Genomic DNA, 18,483 nt, shown 5'->3' on the forward strand with positions numbered 1-18,483 from the left:
CCCTCAGGTGGGAAGATCCCCTGAAGAAGGGAGTGGCAACCCATTTCAGTATTCTTGCCTGGATAATCCCAAGGACAGAGGAGCCTGAGGGCTACAGTCCATGGAGTCACAAAAAGTCGGACATGACTGAGTAACTAATGCTTTCACTTATAAGTACACAAAGGAAGTGATGAAAAGATTCAAGAGATTAGATCTCATAGACAGAGTGCTTGAAGAACTATGGACGGAGGTTTGTAACACTGTAGAGGCTGTGGTGACCAAAACAGTCCCCAGAAAAAGAAATGCAAGAAGGTAATGTGGTTGTCTTAGAAGGCCTTACAAACAGCTGAGGAAAAAGAGAAGTGAAAGGAGGAGAAAGGGAAAGATATACCTAGGTGAATGCAGTTCCAGAGAATATCAAGGAGAGATAAGAAAGTCTTCTTCAAGGAACAGTATAAAGAAACAGAGGAAAACAATAGAATGGGAAAGATTAGAGGTCTATTCAAGAAAATTAGATATATAAAGGGAACTTTCATGCAAGAACTTTCATGTCCTTTATCATGGGCATGATAAAGGACAAAAATGCTAAGGACTAACAGAAACAGAAAATGTTAAGAAGAGGTGACAATTGCACACAGACAAACTTTACAGAAAAGGTCTTAATGACCCAGATTACCATGATGGTGTGGTTACTCACCTAGATTCAGACATCCTGGAGTGGGAGGTCACGTGGGCCTTAGGAAGCCTTAGTATGAACAAAGGTAGTGGAGGTGACAGAATTCTAGCTAAGCTATTTCAAATCCTAAAAGATGATGCTGTTAAAGTGCTGCATTCACTATAGCAGCAAAATTTGGAAAGATCGTCAGTGGCCACAGGACTGGAAAAGGTCAGTATCTATGTAATCCCAAAGAAAGGCAATGCCAAAGAATGTTCCAACTAAAATTGTACTCATTTCACACATTAGTAAGCTTATGCTCATAATCCTTTAAGTTAGGTTTCAGCAGTACATAAACAGAACTTGCAGATGTACAAGCTGAGTGTTGAAGAGGCAGAGGAACCAGAGATCAAATTGCCAACATTTGTGGGATCATTGAGAAAGAAAGGGAATCCAGAAAAATCTCTATTTCTGCTTCATTGACTATGCTAAAGCCTTTGACTGTGTGGCTCACAAAAACTGGATAATTCTTAAAGAGAAGGGAGGATAGCAGATCACCTTACCTGTCTCCTGAGAAACCTATATGTGGTCAAAAAACAACAGTTAGAACCAGACTTGAAACAACTGACTGGTTCAAAATTGGGAAAGAAGTAGGTCAAGGCTGCATACTGACATCCTAAGTTTATTTAACTTAAACTTGTTTAACTTATATGCAGAGTACATCATGTGAAACGCCTGGCTGAATGAATCACAGGCTGGAATCAAGATCACCAGGAGAAATAACAACCACAGCTATGCAAATAAAACCACCCAGATGGCAGAAAGTGAAGGGCAACTAAAGAACCTCTTGATGAGGCTGAAAGATGAGAGTGAAAAAGCTGATTGAAACTCAACTATAAAAAAACTAAGATCATGGCCTCTGGTCTCATCACTTCATGGCAAACAGAAGGGGTAAAAAGTAGAAGGAGTGACAAATTTTATTTTCTTAGTCTCCAAAATCACTGCAGACGAGGACTGCAGCCATGAAAGTAAGACGCTTGCTCCTTGGAAGGAAAGCTATGACAAACCTAGGCAGCATATAATCTAGAGCCTATTATATAGAGCAAAGTAAGTCAGAAAAGAGAAAAACAAATATCATATACTAACAAATATATATGGAAACTAGAAAGATAGTACTCATGAAATTATTTGCAGGGCAGCAATGGAGACTTAGACACAGAGAACAGATTTATAGGCATGGTACAGGGGAAGGGGGCAGAAGGAGGGGGATGTATGGAGAGAGTAACATGGAAATTACACTGCCATATGTACAATAAATAGCCAATGGGAATTTCCTATATGACTCAGGGAACTCAAATCAGGACTCTGTAACAACCTAGAGGTGGGGGGGTGGGGAGGGAGATGGGAGGGCGCTTCAAGAGCGAGGGGACATATGTATATCTATGGTTGATTCATGTTGTTGTTTGGCAGAAACCAACCCAATTCTGTAAAGCAATTATCCTTCAACTAAATAAATAAATTAATTAAAAAAATTTTTTTAAAGCAGAGAAATCACTTTGCCAACAAAGGTCAGTGTAGACAAATCTATCCTTTTACCAGTAGTCATGTACAGATGTGAGAATTGGACCATAAAGAAGGCTGAGTGCCAAGGAATTGATGCTTTCACCAATTCTTCAGTGGTGCTGGAGAAGACTCTTGAGAGTCCCTTGGACAGCAAGGAGACCAAACCAGTCAACCCTAAAGGAAATCAACCTTGAATATTCATTGGAAGGACTGATGCTGAAGCTCCAATACTTTGGACACCTGATGTAAAGAGCTGACTCACTGGAAAAGACCCTGATGCTGGGAAAGACTGAAGGCAAAAGGAGAAGTGGGCAGCAGAGAATAAGATGGTTAGATAGCATCATCGACTCAACAGACATGAATCGGAACAAACTCCTGGAGATAGTGGAGGACGGAGGAGCCTGGAGTGGTGCCATCCATGGGGTTACAAAGTGTCAAATATGACTTAGCAACTGAACAACAACAACAAAAATGTATAACTGGGTTATTTTGCTATACAACAATAATTAACACAATATTGTAATTCAACTATACTTCAATAAAAATAAATTAGAAACTAAATGCAATGTGTGACTAGAGGAAAATGGTATAAAATAACTTAATGGGTTAATTGGAAAATCTTGCCTAAGGATGGTAGTTTATATACTGAATCAGCTATGTTTTTATATGCAACATTATTAATATATTTTGAAATATATTAAAGATAAGAGACTATTTTTTAAACATCAACCTTTAAAACAATAACATACTGGGCACTACAAAGCTTATTTTAAAAGTATTCACATAAAATTCTTTATTTGAAGGAAACTAAACTTAACCCTGGACTTCCCTGGAAGCTCAGCTGATAAAGAATCTACCTGCAATGCAGGAGACCCTTGGTTGATTCCTGGGTTGAGAAGATTCCCTGGAGAAGGGATAGGCTACCCACTCCAGTATTCTTGGACTTCCCTGGTAGCTCAGACAGTAAAGAATCTGCCTGCAATGGAGGAGACCTGGCTTCAGTCCCTGGGCTGGGAAGATACCCTGGAGGAGGGCATGGCAATCAGGCCAGTATATTCTTGCCTAGAGACTCCCCATGGACAAAGGAGCCTGGCGAGCTACAGTCCATGGTATCGCAAAGAGTTGGACATGACTGAGTGACTAACTCAGCACACAGCACGAACACAATCCTAATTATAAAACTGAGTTGGAGATTACATTCCTGACTTTGTAATTCAAACAGATTAAATTGTTGTGGCTCTTACTGCTCTAGATAGTAGAAAGGGCCTGATTTATGGTTTTTCATTTTTCTCTTTATTTTATAAGCTTTGTGACAGAAATTACATTTCAGAATTTCAGGGCCTCATATGTTCTCTGAAAGATAATACTAGATTGTATACCTTTGACCTTTTCCATGTTACACAATTTCATTGAATTGTCACTCTGATCCTTTCCTTTACATGCTCAGCATAAAATCATAAGATTAATAACAACACAGAAAATACTATTTGGATTAAAAAGTGACTGAAAGCAGATGGTTCAGGCCTGTCTTGTCCAGTGACTTTCTCAGTGTTGATTACTCACTTTGTAACCTAAATAGTACATAGACTTAAAACAAACCAAACAAAAAGGTAAGTCAGTTATTGGAGGAAAATATTCCATTGAGGAGATTTATTAACCTCAATTCATTCGAACAAGTTTGTTACCTGGATCAGTCTATAATTTACACTTTGAGTCCCATAAATACATAATGAAAATTCTATCACAGTTCACACATACCTGTGATACCAAGAGCTATTATTTACATAAGTAGATACATCCTATCACCATTAACAAATGTTAAGTTCTTGTTACATGCCAGACACTAGAGATAGCAAGTTACAATCCTTTCATTTATAATCAATTTGATCTTATTTATCTGGCAGGGCTGCTGTCTGGAAATTAGAATAAAATCAAAATAACTATCTTAGTTTATTCTCAGGTTTAGAATTTCTGATAATGATATATAGATCCTTAGAATACTCAAAAATGTTTATGATATATTGTTAAATAAAATAGACAGCCACTTTTACAGTATCTTTGGTCCAGTGTAGGTCCAGATGATGGCTGACAATCCCAATCAGGTCTCTGATACACTGAGTCTGCTGCGAGGGATGTACACCCATCTCTCAGCTATTCCCTGTCTATCCATGTTCTGTGGCTGCAGGATGAAGAAAAGAGAATATCTCATTCAACTGCTTTTCAGGTAAATATTTATAGACAAACCTGCCTAGCATGGCTTCTCTAAGTTGTACCAGGTAACAATAGATAAAATTGACATAGGAGCACAGAGACTGGTGTATTAAAGGTACTATCAACTGAGAGGAAAAGTTATCTAAAAGTGAAACATTTTGTAGCTCCCTCTGCTCTGAAAAATATATTAATTAGCTAAGGAAGTAACTGAAAATCAGAAGTAAATATCTCTTTAATTAACCTTTGGCACTCCCAAATAAGAGGGTAAATTAATAACAGAAATCAGAAATATTGTGTTAATAAGTTAATATATGTGTGTGCTGTGAATAAAAAATAATCTTGGATCAGGATGTGGAAAAGGTTCTCAATAATCCATTGGTTTCTTTATTATGGAGCTTTATTATGCATAAGGTCATAGAACTTGTCTACTTATTTATAATTATTTATTTAAAATTAATAAGCATTTGAGTTTCCTATGGTTCGATACCCTACTACCTTATCTCATATCATGATAAGTATTTGAACTCTAATTTGAGAAGCAAAGATGAAGAAAGTAAGATAATGAGATAGAAACTGACTTAACCAAAGTGAATAACATTTACCTGAAACAGAGTTCAAAATTCTACTGAGTGGTTTTCCTAATAATGAGTGATGAGTCATTATTATGTTGAAGGTAAGCAATGGAGACTATCTGAAAGGGGACTAGAAACTATATGAAAAAATGTATTATGTGTTCACTAATATATGGTTGAAATCACTCCTTGACTGTTACTAGGATATATTATTCATGAAAACATTGCTAATAGATGGCATATATTGTCATTTTCTCCAGATGTAACAGAATAATTTATATCCAAGAAATAGCTGTTTGAGATAGTTCTTGATTATTATTATTTATTGCTGTTTCCTTTCAAAGTTTTACATACATTAATCAATTGATTTATATTTGGTGGTGATCTCACTAATGTTAAAAAGATTAGCTAATAAACATTATAGAAGTGGCTTTTCTTTTCTCTCTATTCTAGTTAATAAAAAAGCATTTCCCAGAGATATCATTCATTTATGTCAGACTGCCTGAAAGTGATGAGAGAAATATAAGTTCTTAAATATTATTAAGAGCTTTGTTTTGGACAAATTCTCCTTGATTTCTAAAAATGTTTTTAAGAATATAAATATGACTTGAATTCATTACAACATGACACTTCAGTTTAGAGTCTCACATTCTATTCATTTACTTTATTTTATTGTAATAAGTTTTTTAAGCACACTTGGTTATTAAAAGCCAAATTTCCAAATAGTTTTGTTAGCTGGCATTAAACTGACTGTCACATTCAAAGTTTGCTTTAAATAGCAATGGCTCTGACTGTACCCCTAAAACATATTTACCTGATTTAATCTGGGGGGTGCAGGAGTAGTGGAGCATCATGACCCAGGTAGAGGAAGAGATTTAGAAAGACATTTGTCATAAAATTAGTTCCATCTGAAATGCCAGGTTTGGAAATAATACCTCATCCTCAGTGTTCTTGGATAATAAAATAAATGTTTACTGAAGACAAACAGATAAACTAACAGTAAAGTGTATGAGACCCTCAGGGACAACTTCAGAAAAGTGTGTAATAATAATACAGAGTCTGTAGATTCAGAGGTAAGGTATTAGAGTAGGAATCAGTTTTCCCTCCAACCCCAAAGAAAGGCAATGCCAAAGAATGTTCAAACTACCTCAAAATTGCACTCATGTCACATGCTAGCAAAGTACCGCTCAAAATCCTCCAAGCCAGGCTTCAATAATATGTGAACCATGAACTTCCAGATGTTCAAACAGGATTTAGAAAAGGCAGAGGAACCAGATATCAAATTGCCAACATCCGTTGGATCATACAAAAAGCAGAGAGTTCAAAAAAAAAAAAAAAAAAAAAAAAACCACATCTACTTCTGCTTTCTTGGTTACACCAAAGCCTTTGACTGTGTGGATCGCAACAAACTGTGGAACATTCTTCAAGAGATGGGAATACCAGACCACCTTACCTGCCTTCTGAGAAATCTGTATGCAGGTAAAGAAGCAACAGTTAGCATCAGACATGGAACAACAGACTGGTTCCAAATTGGGAAAGGAGTACTTCAAGGCTGTATATTTTTATCCTGCTTGTTTAACTTATATGCAGAGTACATCATGAGAAATGCTGGGCTGGATGAAGCATAAGCTGGAATCAAGATTGCTGGGAGAAATATCAATAACCTCAGATATGCAGATGACACCACCCTTATGGCAGGGAGTGAAGAGGAACTAAAAAGCCTCTTGATGAAAGTGAAAAAGAAGAAGGAAAAAGTTGGCTTAAAACTCAACATTCAGAAAAGTAAGATCACAGCATCTGTTCCCATCACACCATGGCAAATAGATGGGGAAACAATGGAAACAGTGAGAGACTTTATTTTGAGGGGCTCCAAAATCACTGCAGATGGTGACTGCAGCCATGAAATTAAAAGACGCTTACTCCTTGGAAGAAAAGCTATAATCACCCTAGACAGCATATTAAAAAGCAGAGACATTACGTTACCAACAAAGGTCCAACTAGTCAAAGCTATGGTTTTCACCGTAGTCATGTGTGGATGTGAGAGTTGGACTATAAAATAGGCTGAGTGCCAAAGAAGTAATTCTTTTAAATTGTGGTGTTGGAGAAGACTCTTGAGAGTCCCTTGGACTGCAAGGAGTTCAAACCAGTCAATCCTCAAGGAAACCAGTCCTGAATATTCATTGGAAGGACTGATGCTAAAGCTGAAACTCCAATACTTCAGCCATTTGATGGGAAAAACTGACTCACTGGAAAAGATCACGATGCTGAGAAAGATTGATGGCGGAAGGAGAAGGGGATGACAGAGGATGAGATGTGTGGATGGCATCACCGACTCAATGGACATGAGTTTGAGTAAGCTCTGGGAGCTGGTGGTGGACAGGGAAGCCTGGCATGCTACAGTCCATGAGGTTGCAAAAAGTCAGACATGACTAAGCAGCTGAACTGAACTGATTCTATTCTTATTTTACAAACTATTTAAGCATGTATCTTTGATCTTGTTTGCCCAATTCTCTGGCCACATCTCCAGACCTATTCCTGTTAAACTTCCTCCTAATGTCTGAATAGAAAGTCCCTGTGTGTCCTATCATCTTCTAATGCAGACTGCGACTTGTATCAAACTCTCAGTGCTAACTGCAACTATCAATTAACAGAGGCACTGAGGGTCTTGCTTAGTATTTTAACATCAGCTCTTAGTACAGTGTATTCCATGGATATTCTCTCAATAAATACCTGGACCTGTTGTCATTCAAGCAATGACTTTTCTATATTGCTTATTATATTAGTTAAAAATGAGCTTCTGAGTAATCAAAAACCCAACAAATACTGTCTTACCCAAGTGTGGATTTCTTTGTCTCCCTTAACTGAAAGTAAGGAAGCAGCTAGTCCTGAGAGTATAGTGCACAGTGTCCTCAGGGATGCTGGCTTCTTCATCATTACACTATGCCATCATGTTGTGTGGCTCTTTTCAAGTTTGCAAGGACACTGCTGCTAACTAAACAATAACTTTAAAAAGTGAAGAGTTTATTGATTTTACTTAAGATGTCAAGATATAGGCAGGTATAGTGATAATGTGATAAGGTTGTGAACCAATATCTCTTCTCCTTTTTCTGCTCCATTATTATCATCACTTGGCTTTTCTCCATCATACTTGCCATGTTTCTGCTACATCTCTGGGTATCTTTCTAAGCAGAAAGATGACAAAAGCAGTCCAGTGGAAAGACAAAAGCAGCACATGAACAGAGACAATCCCTCATCAAAAAGCCTTTTCAGAAATCTTATCTAGCAATTCTTATTTACAATTTAATGGCTAAAATAGAACCTGACTCCTGTAAGTGGAACAAAGTGTAGACAGATGAGAATTTTTAAATAGAGATAGCAACCCAGAGGAGAAAAGAAAAAGAATGTATATATTCTGCCTTCCATATTTAATCTATGCTAAGACAGTATCTATGGTTCTCTATGATATCTAATACTTCCTTGCTCTGTTTGTAAACATGCACAAACCTCCCTTTAAGACCTTAAACTGAAATTAATAATAGTGAAATAATCTATATTCATATTTTTACAAACTTGTTTCAATGCCCAAAACTTAACTCAATATAAAAAGTGAGAAAATTTATTGATAATAAAGTAACAGGCATTTAATTTTGCACATTTACATATACAACCATAGAACTCATAACAAAGTAGATGTTTATCCTATACATGAATCCCATCTAGTGTATGAGTCACAAATGCAGATATACACACAATATTGGTGACCAAACAAAATATTCAGCATTACCATTAGTGATGTGATTTTCTATTTGGAATGTCTCTGACTCTGGTTTTCAACAAACTAAAGTGTAATTTCTATAGATTCACACTGAGGTCTTTTGATTGTAAAAATTTAATGTTTAGTAAACCTGAGAACAACAAATCTTTTGTTTATATGCATAATGGAGTTAGACTTTATATACTTTTAAACAAGAATTTCCCTAAATGAATATCCTAAGGAACTTTTGAAATGTCACTGGGCTCAAGATAATTCATTTTTTGTGTGGAACTTATTCCATATTGCCAGCTGTCTAATATCCCCAATCCCTACATAGTAAATGCCAGCAATGTCCAACAATCTTTGAAATAAAATGTCCCTTATGAAGCTGAACAACACTCTTGAGAACTACTGGCCTATATTAATATAATTTTTTACTGAACAGAGAAGATTTTTTTTCTAGTACCTGTTTTTCCTTTGTAGTAGTTCAGAATGGTATGATAGAGTTCCTCTCTTTACCCAGCTAAAAATGTTGAGACTCACACCACACCATTCGCAATCTTCAAATGGCTGACATCTTTACACTCCCTCAAGTGTACATCTCTTTTACACTTCCTCCTCCCTAAGGAGAGCCTTATTCTGCAGTGTTCTGTTCTGCACAAACCTGCTCACTCATAAAAAATCAAATCAAAGCCTCTTCCTCTCAACCTCACTGATCAGAAGTATCTCATTTATCAGGCAAATTGCTTGATTTTTTTAAATTTAAGCTTCTTAATTCAGGCAAAAGGGATTATGGCAGCATCCTAACATATGGTTGACTGTTCTAAATTTTAAATGGATGATATACTTAAAGATGCTTAGCACTGTACTTGGAAGACAGTATGTTTCCAATAAATGCCTACTCTAAATATTATCATTACTCTGAGAGCCAAACACATGGTATTATATAGCTCCTTTTTTCCCAAAAAGTTATCTTCCTCTTCTAGCTATAAAAGCCTTGAAGATGTTAATTTCTCCATCAAGTACATGTTAAGGACAGTGTGTAGCTGATAGCGAGCATTCGATAAATGTCTTCTTAAGAGAGATTAAGAGCATATATTGGAGTGAAAGTGTTAGTTGCTCAGCTGTGTCTGACTCTTTGCAATACTATGGACTGTCTGCTAGGCTCCTCAGTCCATGGAATTCTCCAGGGAAGAATACTGGAGTGGGTTGCCATTTCTTTCTCCAGGGGATCTTCCTGATCCAGGGATAGAACCCAGGCCTCCTGAATTGCAAGCAGATTCTTTACTGTCTGAGCTACCAAGAAAGCCCAAGAAGAGCATATACTAATCCTTACTAATTCATCTCCTTAAATCCACTTTTCCACAATATATGTAAAAGTCCTGGGATAAACTAAATAGTATAAATTAATGTAACCACCATGTTATCATCATCCACGTAACTACGAAAGAGGTATTTCTGGAGTAGACTTCATTTCCTTTAAGTAGAAAATCTAATACAAATGAGCCACACTCAATTTTTATTAAAATACCATACTGCTAAAAATTACATTATTCCACAAGATTCAACAGAAGCATCAGGGTGAAAGGAGAACTACTTGATGTACAGAGGGGTTGGGGAATCAGTGGCTTAAATCCAAATAAATACAGTTGAACATATCTCTTTATTGCATGACTTTTCAGAGAATTTTATTTGATAAACTGCATTGTGAGCTCCCAGAGAATGACATGAAAGACATATTTTCCATCTTTTAAACTAAAAGCAATTGCTTTGCTTTTTGTATTTGTTAGCTTGTGCTGCCATAAGAAGAAGATATCACAGACTGTGTGATTTCTTACATTAGTAAACTATTATTGTGATCTCATTTAACATTAATTACCTGCTTAAAAACCCTATTTCCAATAATGTCACATTGAGGGCTAGGGCTTCCACAGTAGAATTTTGAGGGTACACAATTCTGTTCTTAACACTCATTTTAGAAAAACTTAATTTTTGATTAATATAAATTTAAGAGTGAATTAAATAAAAATGTAGGAACATTTTGGCTAAAGCCTTTGGCAGAATGAATTTTCTAAAGATGCTTCTAAAAATATAGCCCATTCTACATGCTCTTCTTACAATGAGACCTTAATATTCCTCCCACTGCGTATTGAGTTCATGTCCCCTGTTCTTGTACTTGGGTAGACTTTGTGACAACTTCAGCCAACGAAGTTTGATGTGAATGATACTATGACTGAATTCTGAAGCAAATAGTTACCCACAGTTCCATTCTCTTGGAACTATGGCCCTGAGAGAAGCCAGCTACCATGTAGAAAATATAGCTGCCGTGAGGCTCCCATACTGGGAAGAAGACCAGACTACTGAATGTGAAAACATTATATGGGATGACCTTGAGGCTACATAGAGACATGTCTGAACAGTATCTAGCAGCTCCAGTACCCTGCCGTTTCATATCCAGTCACTATCCAACTGAACTCACATGAGACATTTTGAAACTGAACTGCCCATTTGATCTTTTTCCAAATTATTGACCTACAAAAGTCATGAATGATGATAAAATGATTATCCTTTCTTTAAGAGGCTAAATTTTGGGGTGGGTTGTTATATAACATATACTAACTGAAAAATAATTTAGTTCTTGGACATATGATAATGAATTCAGGTGTCAGGAGAAAATAGGAGAACATGAATGAATGTTTGCAGAAATATAAAAAGAAAGCTGAGCACTGAAGAACTGATGCTTTTGAACTGTGGTATTGAAGAAGACTCTTGAGAGCCCCTTGGACTGCAAGGAGATCCAACTAGTCCATCCTAAAGGAAATCAGTCCTGAATATTGATTGGAAGGACTGACGCTGAAGTTGAAACTCCAATACTTTGGCCACCTCATGCGAAGAACTGACTCATTTGAAAAGACCCTGATGCTGGGAAAGATTGAAGGCAGGAGGAGAGGGGACGACAGAGGATGAGGCATGGCATCATTGACTCAATGGGCATGAGGTTGAGTAAACTCTGGGAGTTGGTGATGGACAGGGAGGCCTGGTGTGCTGCAGTCCCTGGGGTGACACAGAATTGCACATGACTGAGTGACTGAACTGAACTGAAAGGTCCTAAGATGCTGTTCATGAGGAAATGAAAGAAAGCAAGCAAGGAACGCAAGTAGAAGCTAAAGATATGTGATCTTTGTTACTGTAATGGTGGAAAGTTTGCAACACTGCTTTCTGCAATGATTTCCTTCACTTAGAAAATGTACAAATAAGAAATGTACCTAAATGTACCTAAAAAAATTTATTCCTAGCTAGGAAATTTCCAGACAGAATATGGAAGATACCAGCTGACAACTGATTGACAATATAGAAGGAATATAGAAATTTGCTTAGAGTGCCAGGTTTTGAATGAATAAATGAAAGCAAAAAAGAAACCAAGGACTAATACATATACATACGTGCACACACACACACACACACACACACACTCTGATGAAGCTCTTGGGATTAAAGACACCATAACATTTGAAAATACAAAGCAAATGCTATATAAAATCTGCTGTTTAACCTAGAAAAAGAGGAAAATATATACATGTATTAAAAAAAAAAACAGAAAGCTACAAAAATATTGCAAAATTCATTGAAAAATTTTGGTCAAATTTTCAAGAAGAAAAAGTATGTTCTATATGAAACTAGTTTAAGAATAATAAATTTCAAGTTTGAAATGTATATGTCTTTAGCCCAAAGTAGAGCAATAGAAAGTAATGACTCTTCTACAATAGCTGACAACAGCAAGGAAATTTTGGGAGAAGACAGAGCTGAAATTGTCAGAAACAGTTAAAATGTACACATAGAAAATTCATGAAATGGTTAAAAATTTATGTAAAAATAAGAAGTTCCTGTAAAATTCAGAGTAAATGAGAACCCATGTCTATTCCATCCTGCTTAGGCTAAAGATAAAGACTTTTCTAGAAAGATGATGTACACTGTCAATCAGGAAGCCTACTAAGAGAAGCAAACCAAAAGATTTTAATAGATAACAGGTAGAGACTGTGAAACCACTCCCTCAAAGTAATAATTAACTGAATGCTTCCAATAAAAGGACCTCCAAGGCAAAATATTAACAGCTTTATTTTGTCCCTCACATTAAGAGATGCAGAATCCTCTATGATAAGTGAAAAATATGCTAGTCTGCAATTATTTTCCCTCTTATAAAGAAAGACATGGGTCTATGTCTGATCCTCATCCTGGCTCTAAAAGGCTAACCAAAATGTCCAGTGAAAGTTAAAGTGTTAGTCACTCAGTTGTGTCCAACTCTTTGTGACCCCATGGACTGTAACCCACAAGTTTCTTCTGTCCATGGAATTCTTCAGGCAAGAATACTGGAGTGGGTTGCCATTTCCTTCTCCAAGGGATCTCCCCGACCCAGGGACTGAACCCAGGTCTCCTGCATTGCAGGCAGACTCTTTACTGACTAAGACACCAGGGAATTCTATTCTAGTTTTAGGCCACAAGGCAGTTATACATCTAAGAATGCAAAAATGATTCAGTTCTTTAATACTAGGGGATGGACTGAGTATGCTAAGGCCTTCAAGCATCAGCCACTTATGCTCTTAAGACTCACCCTTGGAAGAGTGACCACCTCCATCCAATCACCTCTGATGAAAGAATGGAGATTGGCGGTTCTAACAACTTGCTCCTTCCATTCATGCTGAGCATTATCTTTAAGAGAATCTCTTTTGGTTTTCATACTTGAGATCTGCTTTCTAATCGTTAAGAAAAAATTCACTGAAAACTTTGTTTGATATTTAACTCTAAATTTTGCAATTAAAAAAACACACACACAAAATGAGATTTCTAGGAAGAATGCTTCTGTAGATTTATCTACCTGTTTAGTTTCCTATAAATCATATACATAGTAAATAATTTAAAATTTGAATATATATCACTTTGCATAAATGTTTCTATTTTATGCTTTTAAAGTGTCCTGTTGCTCTAAAAGTGATTGGAAAGCATTGGTGTACATCATACATTTGATTCTGAAATTCAGGAGTTTCCTTTGAACATTAAATATGACCAAAAGTATAGTTTCTAATATTTTGGGAGGAAAAAATAGCCCTCTACAGTAACCATTTGTGTGCATGTGTGTGTGTATATATATAAATAAAAAATTTTACAAATATTTGTTTTATAGTAAAAGAACACTTAAATCTGTTAAGAGGGTAGATCTTATGTTAAGTGTACTATGATTACCTAAAGACCCAATGTTGTATATCAGGGAGAACTTTTTCAGAACTTCTGTATAACTGAAGAACTTTTTCATACACTGATTAGCAACTTTCTGTTTCCCCCTCCCCTCAAACCCTGGCAACCACCATTCAGTTCTTTCCTCCTCTGAGTTTCATTAATTAGAAACATCATGTAAGTTAAATCATGCAGCATTTGTCCTTCTGTGACTGGGCCACTATATGTTTTCGACTATTACATAATACCTTGGTTTACATACCTGCGGGCTATTTTTCCAGCATTTAATCATCTTAACTATAACATTTACATTTGATACATTACTTTCTCCCTTTTTCGTTAAAAAAAAAATGCACTTAATAAAAGCACATCTGTTTTCTGAACCAGCGTCAGTCACTATAAAAGTCAGTGTATAAAACTAAAATGGTGAAATGGCAGACATAAAAAGCAAATGAACCCTTAATCACTTCATTTAAATGTTTAGGAGAAAGAACATTGCTGCCTGGTGTGTGAATTTCTTGTTCCCTTTATAGAGATTTTCAACCAAATAATCATTAAATGCTCTGTTAAACTACTCCATTTTACAACACATGTTCCTAGTTTGTTGGAGTTCTACATCCCAAGATATGTGCTGAGAAGCAGCCTACCCACATTGCCACTGTGTAGCCAAGTTGTCAAATAAATTAGCCCTAACCATTAAGACACCTAAGGGAATTTTAGTCTTAAAACTTTACTCAATCATGTGTAGAATAAAGATCATAAAAAAGGCCCTAAAGCTTTAATATGTAGCTTTCAGAATAATCTCCTTAGGTGTGTTAGCATTTCCCTATCAAAAAGTCAACCATCTTCTGTTGCACACTTTCACGCTCAAATAAACAAACAAAAGCATGATTATCCAAAGAACTTTGCAGGAATTAAATTTAAACCACTCATCAAATTTACTACTCCATTCTGCTTAAGGAAATGAACATGCATAATACCATGGTTCTCTTTTATCTTTTTAATGAAATATATTTACCTAGATAATAGTAAAATAGATATATGACATAATAGATAAAAAAGTAAGGACATAATGTATGAAAAACAATACCATACTTACTCCTATAGAAATGAATTATCTTTTTATTAATACTCTAAATGTAAAACATCTTTCTTATTATCTGTTGGTGATATTTTTATTTATTTATTTATTTTTGGTTCAACTGCTCGAATGAAATCAAGACTTTTAGTGTTTGCTAAACAGAAAAATGGTTAATGTGATTTTTTTTTCAGATATATCTAGTGGAATGTCCATGAACCTACTACAAGAGTCACATAGTATCAGTAAATTTTTACTAGTCTATAAAAATGTCAGTGTAGAGTTACCATTATCTGTTGGGTCCAAGTTTTATCCTGTGAGTAAGGAAATAGAGGAAAGCAATAGAATGGGAAAGACTAGAGATCTCTTCATGAAAATTAGAGATACCAAGGGAAATTTTCATGCAAAGATGGTCATAATAAAGGACAGAGACAGAAAGGATGTAACACAAAAAAAAGAGATTAAGAAGAGGTGGCAAGAATACACAGAAGAACTGTACGATAAAGGGCTTAATGACCAAGATAATCACGATGGTGCAGTCAAGTCACCTAGAGTCAGGCATCCTGGAGTGTGAAGTCAAGTGGGCCTTAGGAAGCATTACTACAAACAAAGCTAGTGGAGGTGATGAAATTCCAGCTGAGCTATTTCAAATCCTAAAAGATGATGCTGTGAAAGTGCTGCACTCAATATGCCAGCAAATTTGGAAAACTCATTAGTAGCCACAGGACAGGAAAAGGTCAGTTTTCATTCCAATTCCAAAAAAGGACTATGCCAAAGAATGTTCAAAGTACTATACAAGTGTGCTGATTTCACATGCTAGCTCAAAATCCTTCAAGCTAGGTTTCAACAGTACATGAAGGCAGTATTTCCAGATGTACAAACTGGATTTAGAAAAGGCCGAGGAACCAGAGACCAAATTCACAACATCCACTGGATCAGAGAAAAAGCAAGAGAATTCCATAAAAATATCTACTTCTGCTTCACAGATTATGCTAAAGCCTTTGATTTAGTGGATCACAACAAACTGTGGAAAATTCTTAAAGAGATGGAAATACCAGACCACCTTACCAGCCTCCTAGGAAACCTGCATGCTGGTCAAGAAGCAACAGTTAGAACCAGACATGGAACAATGGACTGGCTCAAAATTGGGAAAGAAATCATCAAGACTGTATACTGTCACCCTGCTTATTTAACTTATATGCAGAGTACATCATACGAAATGCCAGGCTGGATGAATCACAAGTTGGTGTCAAGATTGCCAGGAGAAATATCAACAACCTCATATATGCAGATGATACCATCCTAATGGCAGAAAGTGAAGAGGAACTAAAGAATCTCTTGATAAAGATAAAAGAGAAGAGTGAAAAAAATTGGCTTAAAACTCAACCTTCAAGAAACTAAGATCATAGCATCTGATCCCATCATGTAATGGCAAATAAATGTGGAAAAAGTGGAAACAGTAGCAGATTTCATTTATTGGGCTCCAAAATCACTGCAGTGACTGCAGCCATGAAATTAAAAGACACTTGTTCCTTGGAAGAAAAGCTATGAAAAACCTGGACAGTGTATTGAAAAGCAGAGACATTACTTTGCCAACAAAGGTCCATCTAGTCAAAGCCATGGTTTTTACAATAGTCATGTACAGATGTGACAACTGGACAATAAAAAAGGCTGAGCACTGAAGAATGAATGCCTTTGAACTGTGGTGTTGGAGAAGACTCTTGAGAGTCCCTAGGACAGCAAGAAGATCCAACCAGTCCATCCTAAAGATAATCAACTCTGAATGTTCACTGGAAGGACTAATGCTGAAGCTGAAGCTCCAATACTTTGGCCACCTGATATGAAGAACTGACTCACTGGAAAAGATTCTGATACTGGGAAAGATTGAAGGCAGGAGGAGAAGAAGGCAACAAAGGATGAGATGGCTAGATGGTATCATTGATGCAATGAACATGAACTTGGGCAAACACTGGGAATTGTTGAGGGACAGAGAGGCCTGGTGTGCTGCAGTTCATGGGGTCACAAAGATTTGGACATGATAAGGACTGAACAAAAACAAATGAATTCTCTAGAGTAAAAGCATATTTGTTTAGGCCTATGTACAGCATTAAGTTTTCTGAGACAGAAAAAAGTCTTTGGTTTTATAATATTATTGTTCCTTTTCCCAACAACTGAAAGCAGAAGTTGGCAGTGAGTGCTGAGCAGGGGAGAAACAGGAGGGATCCCCCAAAACAAATAGTTTTGGCAGTTACTGGGAACATCCCCCAAAATACCCTTCTTGGAACCAGCTAGCCATGAACAGCTGGCTCATTATGACCATTCTAGTGTGATGCCATACCTGATGGCTCTCCTTCAGGAAACTCAGAGGAGCAAGACACTGTGAGGGTGCAGCCCCATGCTGATTGCCAAAATCTCTCACTGACCTCAAGCCCAGCTGATTGCCACTCAAAATCAAACACTTGAGAGGCAAGTGTTGTAGAAAGCAAAGTTTGCTTTATTCAAGAAGCTGGCAGCCTGAAGAGAAGTTAGATTCCTGTCCAAAGGCCAAATCTTTACCATTGAGCAGGGGGCAAGAATTTTTTTAAAGGGGAGTTTCAGAAGCGCGTAGGTGGGAGGAAGGGACTGTGGGCAGAATAACACAGTCAGCCCTGACAGTCATCATAAAATTGGCTATTCATGCCTGTTTTTCATAAACATAAATACTCTCTGGCAGTCCTATAACACTCTTTTAAATATAAAATAATTTAATATCTAAATTTGATGAATTTCTATGTTTTTCTCTAGCAATCAAGTGCATATACATACATCTTTCAGAATCATGTGTTCTCTTTGCAATCCCAGAACTACTACATGTGGCTGAAAAACCTCAGCAAATCACTATTCCATGTTATTTGAATTAATTAAAATGTCATAACCTATTGAACTCTTTTTGGGTACAGATTGCAGTTCAACCATTATGCATTTATTGTGTAGCTAGATGATATGCTATATGGAATATAAGCTTTTATCTTGTTCCAAAGACTGCAGTCTTACTCTCAATGTGCTGAATTCAGAATAATGGACTTAACTTCTCTAAGAATTAAAAAAAAAAAAATAGAATAGTACTAAGGAAGGATATCTAGAATTTATCTTAGAAAAAAAGTTTTAATTATATATATTTAAAAAACATTGCCATTGTGAAGTAATTAGCCTCCAACTAATAAAAAAATTTAAAAAAAAAAAAAACCATTACCAGAGGAAACATTTTAAACTACTAGCAACTATTAAAGCAATCAACTTGGAAAATGGTTTTTGAACATTTTTGATGTGAAATCCAGTTGAGGGCTTCTTATTTTTATAAAGCAATTAAAATTGTCAAACAATATAACATAGAGCACAAATATCGAATGTACTGGTAATGCTTGCTATATATCTCAGGATATACAAATATATGATTTGTGAT

Source organism: Cervus canadensis, chromosome 8 (genome assembly GCF_019320065.1).
Source record: "Cervus canadensis isolate Bull #8, Minnesota chromosome 8, ASM1932006v1, whole genome shotgun sequence".
In the NCBI taxonomy this organism is placed as follows: Eukaryota; Metazoa; Chordata; class Mammalia; order Artiodactyla; family Cervidae; genus Cervus; species Cervus canadensis.